This window comes from Ruditapes philippinarum, unplaced genomic scaffold, assembly GCF_026571515.1.
Source record: "Ruditapes philippinarum isolate M1 unplaced genomic scaffold, ASM2657151v2 ctg658_1_1_1_1, whole genome shotgun sequence".
NCBI lineage: Eukaryota > Metazoa > Mollusca > Bivalvia > Venerida > Veneridae > Ruditapes > Ruditapes philippinarum.
In genome coordinates this window covers 200,002-210,842 of record NW_026865455.1, presented here as the reverse complement: position 1 = coordinate 210,842, position 10,841 = coordinate 200,002, and the positions used below count along the sequence as shown (strand labels likewise).

At 35.3% G+C, this 10,841-nt stretch overlaps 2 long non-coding RNA genes across 2 annotated transcripts in view; both read right to left on the bottom strand.

The window, feature by feature from the left end:
* LOC132729099 (uncharacterized) overlaps positions 1-10,841 on the bottom strand; it is a 290,758-nt gene that overhangs the window by 136,945 nt on the left and 142,972 nt on the right. The gene's annotated exons all lie outside the window — the stretch shown is intronic.
* LOC132729106 (uncharacterized) lies at positions 41-969 on the bottom strand. Its single transcript, XR_009625569.1, has 3 exons — positions 754-969; positions 425-504; positions 41-207 (listed from the first exon to the last, which is right to left on the bottom strand). It is a non-coding gene; the product is annotated as an uncharacterized LOC132729106 (long non-coding RNA).

Here is a 10,841-nt window from a genome sequence, read left to right as displayed (position 1 = left end):
ACCGGCTTAAGCAGAATTCAACATTTAAACATGAAATAGTGTAACTCCTTTGAAATTTATCATTTTGAAAGGGTGAATAAAAGTCAAGGATTTGTAGGTTCTTTATCTCTTTTATTTTCTGTTGACACAGCATGTATCTTAGACAAGACTATAGCTAGTTCAATACAATCAATCATCTAAGTAACCAAGTAACCAAGTAACCACACTCTGAAAATACATAATTAACACATTCTAAATATATATTACATTTAACATTCTTGAATTGCATAAATCAATCACAATCAATTGCATAAATCAATCAATCATATTCAATTGCATAAATCAATCAATCATATTCATTCCAGTGGCTTTTAATTAACATCAAACATTTTATCATACAATATCATAAAACACTTGTACATTTACAGCAATATATCACACTTACTAGTTTATGGAACTAAGTGTTTACATCAACACATTTACAATATACACTCTTCTCTCTCTCTCCAGTGTGCTGTTACTATCCTGCAAATTATAGTAAACAATGTGCATAGAGTTTGAATAGAATGTGAGATTATTTATTTATTAATTAATTGAGAAAAGAAAGATATGATACTGCGATATTAAACCAGTCCTTAGAGTCCAAAAATAAGACACAGCAACCATTTAAATTACTTATCAAATTCACTATCATAATTCAATTAAAAAACAACATTAAGGTAAACAATACTTAATGCTTTGGAAATCATCAAAAGCAGTTTAAACTTTACATACCTTATAAATAATACTGATATTCCATAAATCACAAAAATTTAAAAACCATGAGGACAATGTACATGTCTCTTCCTAGAAAACGTGAGCTCAACTGAACACAATAGTCACATGATCAAACTGGCGGGAAATCATAACCACTGACCCATAGAATAACACTGGTCCAAGGGAAACAACTCTCTTAATGACATATAATAAAGACTGACAGATTGTGTCCCTGTTACAATAGTAAAAATTTTGAATTTAGAAACATCCGAAGATGTGTTCATACGGAGGTTATCATGGAACCTTCAATGTGACACTTCCATGCCATTCCATGAAAAGCGGCGTATGGTCCCCAAGTAATAAAAAGCGTGTGCCCTAAACGAGAAAACAATGGGCGGAACTAAATAAAATGGAATTTTAAAGGGGATCAGAGGTTATGAAATATGATAAACAAGATCAACAAGGAAAGGCGGCGTTCAATGAAGCCTGCGTATCACAGATAAGACGTCAAAAGACAAATTTAAAAAGCAGGCAACATATCCTAAGGGTGATTCAACATTATTCAAGTAGGAATATTGGAACCACCCACCTAGAAAATGCCGAAAAGTTGAAACTAAAATACCACAAGCACAACAATAATGTCGTGCTGAACGATCTTCAAGGATCGAAAATATAACATCATTGATTAAATGTACGGGGAGACTTTTTAAAGCCGCCACACGGCACAAATAACACGGATGTGATCATAAAATAGATAAATACAGAATCCCTAAAGAAAGCCCAACACGGCAAAATTGAAAATGTTGCAGGCTCGTTTGATTGAGCCTGTTCATGGACGGTATTGGAAAAGTGCAAGTTACGTCCACGCCCCCTAGCACCGGCTTAAGCAGAATTCAACATTTAAACATGAAATAGTAAAAATTTTGAATTTAGAAACATCCGAAGATGTGTTCATACGGAGGTTATCACGGAACCTTCAATGTGACACTTCCATGCCATTCCATGAAAAGCGGCGTATGGTCCCCAAGTAATAAAAAGCGTGTGCCCTAAACGAGAAAACAATGGGCGGAACTAAATAAAATGGAAAACAGAAAATAATAGAAAGGAGGGAGCTAACAGAATAAAGATGGATATATTTAGGAGAGCTTGGCTAACTAAATGTTTACATATGGAGTGTTCGGAGAGAAAGCAGAATGAAAGATGAGTTAAATGGGGGGTATGGGGTTTAAGGGCCCCTTGTGATGAGAGAAACGGGGTGAGAAAAGGAAAGCATAAAAAATGTTTTAAGTATAAATAAAAAGGGGAAGGGTATAGAAAATTGAAGAAAAGGGACTAAACCTTGAAACTGTTGCAAATAAAAAACCAAAATAGTTTGTATCAAAAGGAATAAATGTTACATGCACTTGTGATCATGCCAATGTTTGTTTATTTGCTTATAGTAAATATCTGGAAACAAAGTGATTCCTCGGAAGCATTATTCACAACAAAATAACAAGACAATTGCAGACTAGGTTTGATTGAGTCTGTACATAATATTGGGTTGTATATGCTTCATTATATATATAAAAGGGGGGGGGGGGGGGGGGGCGGGGTGAGGGATGTAGAACATGTTTTTTTTTATTCTTTATCCCTCATGTACAGACTCAATCAAACCGAGTCTACAATTTCTTAAGTAATTTTGTTGCGATACAATGCTTCCGAGGGATCACTTTGTTTCGAGATTTTAATATACATGAGGGATAATGAATAAGTTCTACATCCCTCATGTCCCCTAGCACCGGCTTGAGCGGTACTCAATTCTCTTCACTTATAGTGCTGGCATCAATGATCTCGAAGGACCAGAAAAATATAACAATATTGAAGTGAAGTACGGGGCAACTTTTTAGAGCTGCCACACGGCACTAAAATTAACACCCGCTGTTGTGAAGTATAAAAATCTGCAAACAAAGTGATCCCTCGGAAGCACTTTCATATGCATAAAATCTTTAACAAGAGCCGGTTGAACCGGGTGATGCTCCCTGAATAGGTTTTCGGCACAGAAAAGTATATATTTTGTAGTTTCAGAGTTATGTTCCAGACAAAGTTCAGTATGATAATTCCAAACTTAGACAAGGCAGAGTTACTGTTCTTTACACTGCACTTCTACACACTTTACACTGCACTTCTACACAATGAGATCTATCTACCGACTTGCGACCGACACTTTGTCTCAATATGGTGATCATTTCTGTGAAATAGTTTTAAAATCCGACTTCAAATAACGAAGTTATGGGCGGGATACGATTTTGCTTCAAGGTCCTGTTGTGACATTGACCTTCAAGGTACGACCAAAATGTTGTGCGCGACACGTCTAAATATGGTGATCATTTCTGTGAAAAAGTTGTAATATCCGACTTCAAATAACGAATTTTGCTTTTTTAAGGGCGCATAAAAATTGGCTTTTTTATGTAAGAAAGTACCAACTTTTTTGACCTATAATAGCGAACGCAGCTTCCCATACATAGTTTTATCAAAATATGATGAACAAGATGCACGCAAACCCCCCCATATAACCCAGCAACAAGAACCAGCGGCAAGGAGCCAAGGCGGACCCCAAACAAAAACAGGACAGGTTAATCACTAAATGATAAATAATTTGTAACCGATTAGGAATTAAAAGAAAACAAATAAATGATTGAATAATAGGCCCACAAAGTCAAAAGGCAAAGGGAAGGAGACCAGGGGAAAGGGGGTGGGGGTTAATCAAAGAAATAAAAACTAGGGGTAAAGGGGGAAGATACTTACCGTAGACGAGAAAATAACAAGGGACACAAGCAAGTGTCACCAAAACAGTATGAAACAACATTGACATACATCTAAAGAACACAGAGGGGCGCCGCCTTGGAACGGTCAGCAGCATAATAATGACTGCTGGGGAGTTTAAACCGGTTAATGGTGCACCAAACCTCGCTCTTAGCCTAATACTTGTATTCAAATTAAACATATTAAGTTTTTTGTATGTTTTACTGTATCGTTGTTGCTAATGGATTTACATGTCCCTCTCTTTTCACCGCCTTTATGTCCACTCCAGGTTTTAGTTTGGTGCCTTCTTGGTGCCTAACTTTGGTAAGTCAGGGGGCTACGTCCTGTGAACGTTACCTTTGCCTTGTTGATCTTTATTCTTGCTTTTACCTTGATTATGCTCGTAATTCTCTTACTTATATCCCCTTTCACAAGAATCATTGTTATCTTTATTCGTGGAATTGTTTTGTGTTTTTTTAAGTACTCCGTAGATTTTCTCTTTTTTTCGTTTGTTTACAAAATTCGGGGGCTGCGTCCTGTGAACGTTGCCTTTGCCTTTGCCTTTGTTGATCTTTATTTTTGTCTTTTACTTCAAACTCTATGCCATTTAATCTATTTTTCAAAAAATGAAAGTGTTTTCCTAATAAAAGTGCAGATGCACTTTAATTGTTTAAGATTGATATTTGAAATTCTTGACATATAGCCAGACGTGTTGGCAATATAAACGGCAATTAACTGCGATTTTTTTTATTCATAAACGAATAAAATGTATTTAAAATAGATGCAAAAGTAATTGCCACTGTAACGATGTTATATACCGAGATATGCAGGCTTCCTGACCTCAGATCCCCTTTTAAAATTACATTTATATAGTTCCGCCCATTGTTATCTCGTTTACGGCTCATACATTCTTTTGCTCGGGGACCATACGGCCCGCTTTTTTCCCATTTGAAATACACAAAAGAGGTTCCACCATTGGGAAGGTTTTGCCCGCAAAAAGAAAACGCCCTCGGGTTTTGATTGAAAAAGCCCCGGTGTTTTATGGGACGGTAAACTTAGAAAGTACCGTCCACGCCCCCTAGCACAAACTTAAGCAGAATTCAACATTTTAAAACAAAAATGGTGAAATTCTGAATTTAGAATCCTCCGCAGATGTGTTCATACGGCGGTTATCATGGAACCTTCATTGTAACGCAGTGGTGTCATTCCATGAAAAGCAGCGTATGGTCTCCAAGTGCCCTAAACGAAAAAACATTGGGCTGAACTAAATCAAATGGAATTTAGAAAGGAGATCTGAGGTTACGAAGCCTGCATAATACAGATATACAGATATAAATAAAGTGGAATTTTGAAAGGGGATCTCAGGTTATGAAATAGAGATAAACAGAATCCCTAAAGAAAGCCCAAAACGGCAAAATTGACAATGTTGCAGGCTCGGTTTGATTGAGCCTGTTCATGGACGATATGAAGCCTGCATATCACAGACATGACGTCAAAAGACAAATTTAAAAAGCAGGCGACATATTCTAAGGGTGATTATACAGTATTCAAGTAGGAATACTGGAACCACCCAAGTTAAAAAAAAACGCCAAATACAAGAAACTAAGTTTCTTAAAACAAATATATAAGGGGCACAGGTTATAAGTTTAAACTATTGACAAATAAGGGAAATCCACGACCCACCTATGAAGGGCCAATTTAGGCTCTAGGGGCCCTTTTTAACTAACTTTTTTGCAAAATTTTTTGGGTGCTTTTTTGTATTTTAAATTTGGCTTTTTGTTAAAAAACTAACGTAACCCCGTAAAATATGTTTGACCAAAATCAACAAGGGAAAGAGCGGGCGTTAAATAACCCAACCCGACACAAAACGTAGCAACAAAAAACCATTTGCAAGGGGGCCCTGTGGACCCAAAAACAAAAAAGGGACAGGGGCGAAAGGGGGAAGAGCCGGACAGGCTTATCATAAAAAAAGAAAAATGTTTACATAAGAAAAAATTTAATGAAACCCAAACCAAAGAAATAAAAAAACTAAAAATAAAAAAAAGTTGTTTAAATTTGGTCCACTAAGTAAAAGGGGAAGGGGGGGGGGTGTTTTACAAAACTTTCATAAGTTTTTTCTCAAACTCACGTTAGACTAGTTCGTAACTCTTCAATGCAGGTTTTAATAATTATTTATTTAGGAGGTCTCTAGGAAGTATTTGACAAAATAAACTTGTTTCTATCAGACAATAAAAAATAGTCAATACCTTTGGTATGTAGAATGTCTTTGATCTCTTTCTATATTGATACTTCTTTAATTACAAAGTTATTTAAGTCCGCATGGTGAACATCTATCTATTTCCGAATATTTTTTATTACAGAATAAATCACGAATGAATAAAGTATACATTGCATTATGATAGTGATCCGTAATTGTGTCGCTAATTTTTTTACATCCTACACTTATGGATCTCTTGAGCACATATGGAGCTGAAATGCAATTTTGAGCAGCGTTTCCTTCGTTTGTAGCCAAGTTTCAATAAATGTTTCAATCAGGATTTGTTCAAATTGCATTGCATTGGACACACCAGAACACACGACGGAAATAATATTTCGATAAAGACTGCTTAGAAATCCAATTCAAAAAATGGGTTATATAGAGGAGGGGCAGTGAGGGTAGAATCACATTTCGATTAAAATTTCTTAAAAGAATGTTTGAACTTTATATAACTGCTTAAAAAATGTGAAAACTTACCCTGCGATTGAGCTTATTACACATTGTTTTTGTTTGGGGTCCGCCTGGGCTCCTTGCCATTGGTTCTTGTTGCTGGGTCATATGGTGGTTGCGTTCATTTAACGCCGCCTTTCCTTGTTGATCTTGTTTATCATATTTTTTGACATCTGGTGTTATACTTCACATCTGGATGAGTGGACATTCATGTATAAGTTTTACCGATCCTCAATTTTGAGATCCATATGGGGTTCCACACCGTCTATACTCGCCAACGCTTTTCGTATCACTCAAAAACGACGTGTCTACACTCTTTATGGCCAGTGGTTCAATAACCTGTCTAGTAAACTTGTTATAAGAGTTTTTGTTGACTTTTTTATTCGCGCTATTAAAACAGTTATTTATTGAATGATCTTCAATATCATTTGCTTGTGTTGTACCGAATTTCATAGCTTGGAATAAAATCTGACATATTTGATGCTTCTTACGGAGAACTCAGTTGTACTTTTCTTTTTTCTTTGCCTTTTCTTTCTTTTTATTTCGGGAAATAAAACATAGGTTATTCTAATTAAGTAATTTTAATTTTCAAAATTAAGTTCACTGTCGTGATTTGTCAACACACATTAACAAAAACGATGAATACAGTGAATAATATATTAGCCATGTTTTTACGGAAAAACTAACACAATTAATTTGGTGCCATAAATTTATGACATAAGGACATTCGTTTATATCTTACATTTGGTATTTACATACTTATTATAATATTATATATGCTTAAATACAAAAACAGCTTTGTCTCACCAAATAAGAACAGTAGAAAAAAATGTACAATTCTACCTTCTCTGCCGAGTTTACTAAATATTTTATTGTTTAAGGACACGTGACATATATCATTGTTTGTATTTTGTCATTCTTAGTTTGAAAAGGAACTGGCTATACATGTCTTAGAAGCATGTTATGCTTGATAAAATATGTTGTCATAGCTGTTGTTTATGTTGCTGTTGGTTGATTTTGCAAGTGTGTTTTTTCCATTCATTTTAAGTGTTAAAATATTGGCCATGAAATATAATTAACAAGGTTTTGTAACTTCCATATGTTTGGTTTTTTACTATTAGAAAAGGTAAAGAAACCGTCTGAGTATCTGATTGTTCACTTACATTAAGGTTTGAGTACCTGCGTAGATTCAGTTAAATATATGTAAATGGTTCCACTATTGTAACAATGAACATTTTGATATTGAAAAAGCTGAATATGGACTGATGTAAAAGACAAAATAATTATTTTGATCAATGTGAAACTATTTATTTTTTAAAGAATTGTTTAGTATTTGGTGTAGTTCTTGGTCAAAAACCTTTGTGCAGCATATCAAATCATTTGCTCTCCTCTTTTTTCCAAAGCTTTCAAGCTATATCGTGCCTTAAATCGGCCTTACAACGCACATAAAATAAATTCTGATTATGTTAACATGATTGCTTGTAACGGTGAAAAGTTATTTCTCCTTTTTTCCAAACATCAATATAAATAAAAACTTAGAGGCTATATTGCAGCTATTTTAACATTTAAAAATTTAATTAATATAAATAAAGTTTGGGGGTTAGGTATTTATAACTTGATAAGTACTGACTGGAATTCCAAACAACTTCAAACAATTGTCAAGCACGGTAAGATAAAGTGCAATCCACAAGAACCATAACTCTATCTAAAGTAATTATAGAGTTAGTGTCCTTTGTTACTTTTCCATTGCATTTTCCTTGTCTGGAGCATAACGTGTAACATAACCGCTAGTTGGAATTCATTGCAACTTCTTAAAATGTTCAAGCACATTGAGAGAAAGTGCAGCGCATACGAACCATAACTCCATCTTGACTAATCACATAGTTATTGCCCTTTATTACTTTTTCTTGTCCAGTGCATAACTTGAAAACTAATGTTTGCTACTTTATACAATTGTCAAGCAAAAGGAGGTGCAATGCACAAGAACCATTTCTCTATCCAGAGTAATAATAGATTGATTGCCCTTTGTTGCTTTTCCTTGTCGCAAAGCATAACATGAAATCTACTGGTTGGAATTCAACACAAGTTACTTTTTTGCCAAGTGCATTACTAGAAAACTAATGTTTGGCATTCGATGCAACTTCAAACAATGGTCAAGCGCAGTGAGATGAAGTGCAATGCACAAGAACCATACATCTATTCGGACTAATTCTATAATTATTGCCCTTTGTTAATTTTTCTTGTCAAGTGCATAACATGAAAACTAGTAGTTGGGATTCAATACAACTTCATACAGTGGCCAAGCACATTGAGAGAATGTGCAGTGCTCAAAAACCGTAACTCTATCTGGACTTATTACAAATTAATTTAATAAAACTTCATTAATGGTCAACTTCATTGAAATGAAATGCAACGTACAAGAACCACAGCAATCTTTAATTGCCCACAACCATAACTATTTCAATTCTTTACAAGGTTTTTTGTTTCTAGTAACTTCCACATTTCCGAATCAGTCTTAATCACATTAAGTGATAGCCCTAGTTTCTTCAATATTAATGGTTCTCTAATAAATCACCCAGATAACTTCTAAGGTTGGGGTAAGGGGATAGAGTTGGTGTTTTGGGGTTAAGATTAAGGTAAGAGTGTAAGGGTTCGGATTTTAAAGCATAGTTTTTGCTGCGAACATATTCTTAAAGTGTCAAACTGAGGAACCACTGCTTTGTTTCACCTTATAACACATTTACTACATGTACTTTGCTTAACATTTCCTAGAAATTTCCTGCAATTAAAAGAATATGAAATGCTCGGCCAATCGTTAAAAATCCTGTAACACAATTCTTTATGGTTTTATATCATAAATATGATGCTCAAAATAAGATTTACCAATTTTGTAAGTTCCATCAAGTATTATTTATAAAGATACTACCGAAAGTAACATTTCATGTAAATAAAGGGAGGTAATAAAATAATTATTTAAGACTAAGTCAAATTTTTCAATAAAAATTCAATGCATATATTTTAATGATTACATACAATATGTACAAATATTTGCAGTACATACTTTACGTATTCTTCGATGTTTGAAAATTGTTTTATAAGCATAATTATATACATAATTATATATGTTACAGGGAATGTGTGTAACCAGGAATTACTTTTCTTTTTTATGTTTTATACACATGATATTTTTATTGCAAATTCTTTTCGTGTCGCCTCTACGGAGTAGTGGCGACATATAAGGATCACTTCTCCGTCGTCTGTCTGTCCGTCTGTCTTGTCTGTCTGTCCGTCCGCCTGTTCGTCCGTCACAAAACTTGTCCGGACAACTCCTCATAAACTACTAGAGCAATTTCATCCAAACTTTACAGGAATGATCAGTACCAAGTCTAGTTGTGCATATTGTCAGCATTTTTCGGTTCAATGATTTTTGTAAGAGTAATCGCCCTTTAATAATTTTTATACGCCCGTTTGAAAACGGGACGTATTATTGGAACGCCCCTGGCGGGCGGGCGGGCGGCGTCCAATTTTGTCCGGAGCATATCTCCTACATGTATGGATGGATTTTAATGAAACTTCATAGAAATGTTCTCCACTATAAGGAGCAGTGTCGCGCACATGAACCAGGTCTCTAGGTCAAAGGTCAAGGTAACACTTAGAGCTCATTGAAAAATGCTTGTCCGGAGCAAAACTTCCACATGTATAGAGGGATTTCAATATTACTTGGCACAAATGTTCACCATTGTGAGGCGGAGTGTCGCGCGCAAGATTCAGGTCCTTGCAGCCAAGGTCAAGGTCACACATAGAGGTCAAAAGTTCAGACAAAAATATGAAGATGTGTATATGGACCATTTAGTCATCATTTATTGAGGGATTGTAACACAAATAGTCATTATCAAGACTATGGCTGTGATACATATAATTTAGGTCAATATATACAAGGTCAAGGTCACTAAAGATGATGAAATATCCAGATTTTGTCCGGAGCATATCTCCTACACGCATGGAGGGATTTTAATGAAATTTCATAGAAATGTTCACCATTATGGAGGCCATGTCACGCACATGAACTAGGTCTCTAGGTCAAAGTCACACTTAGAGCTCATTGAAAAACGCTTGTCCGGGGAGCAAAACTTCCACATGCATAGAGGGATTTTCAATATATGAATCTTGGCACAAATGTTTCACCATTGTGAGGCGGAAAGTGTCGCGACGCACAAAATTCAGGTCCCTGCAGCCAAGGTCAAGGTCACACATAGAGGTCAAAGTTTAATAAAAATATGAAGATGTGTATAGGGACGATTTAATCATCATTTATTGAGGGATTGTAACACAAATGGTCATTATCATGACTACGGCTGTGACACATGTACTTTAGGTCAAATAATATGCAAGGTCAAGGTCACTAAAGATGGTGAAAAATATCCAGATTTTGTCTTGAGCATATCTCCTTTAACATGTATGGAAGAATTTTTTATAATAACTTTATGGAAATGTTCACCACCATTGATATGTAAGTTGCTCCATGGCATGGATCCAGGTCTGCAAGGTCAAAGGTCAAGGTCACACTTAGAGCTCATTTTGAAAAACGCTTGTCCGGAGCAAAAATTCTACATTCATA